Source organism: Nestor notabilis, unplaced genomic scaffold, assembly GCF_000696875.1.
Source record: "Nestor notabilis isolate BGI_N333 unplaced genomic scaffold, ASM69687v1 scaffold21410, whole genome shotgun sequence".
NCBI classification, from domain to species: Eukaryota; Metazoa; Chordata; class Aves; order Psittaciformes; family Psittacidae; genus Nestor; species Nestor notabilis.
The window spans coordinates 4,804-5,217 of record NW_009912718.1 but is presented as its reverse complement, the minus strand read 5'-3'; positions in this window follow the sequence as shown (position 1 = coordinate 5,217).

Below are 414 nucleotides of genomic sequence, written 5' to 3'. Positions count from 1 at the left end.
CCGGGGTGTCTGAGCTGGCGGCTTTAAACCCAGCCCCTTCCTTTGCTTGTGGGTGAGGAGGGGAAAGGGTCTGTGGCTTTCCGAGGGAGCAGCAGGAGGGGTCGGGATTGCGGGTCCTGTGGGAATGCGTTCGGAGCGTCGCGGGAACGGGCATGTTTGAAAGCCTCGGTGTTTTTAATAAAACCACTGCTGGTTGCACATGTTTGCACCCCCTGCTCTGACCCGCCCCGGGGCTGCCCCCTCAGAGCAAGAGCTCTGTAATAAAAACCGCAGCGAAACCAAAGGAATCTGACCAGAGAAAAGCAGCTCCGTGCTGCCCCGTTCGCTCCTCTGCCTTTGCAATGCCCCTTCCAGCCATATCTCCGTCCCTTCCACCTTGCTTTCCCTGCGCGCTGACTTCCCGTGCTTCTCGCT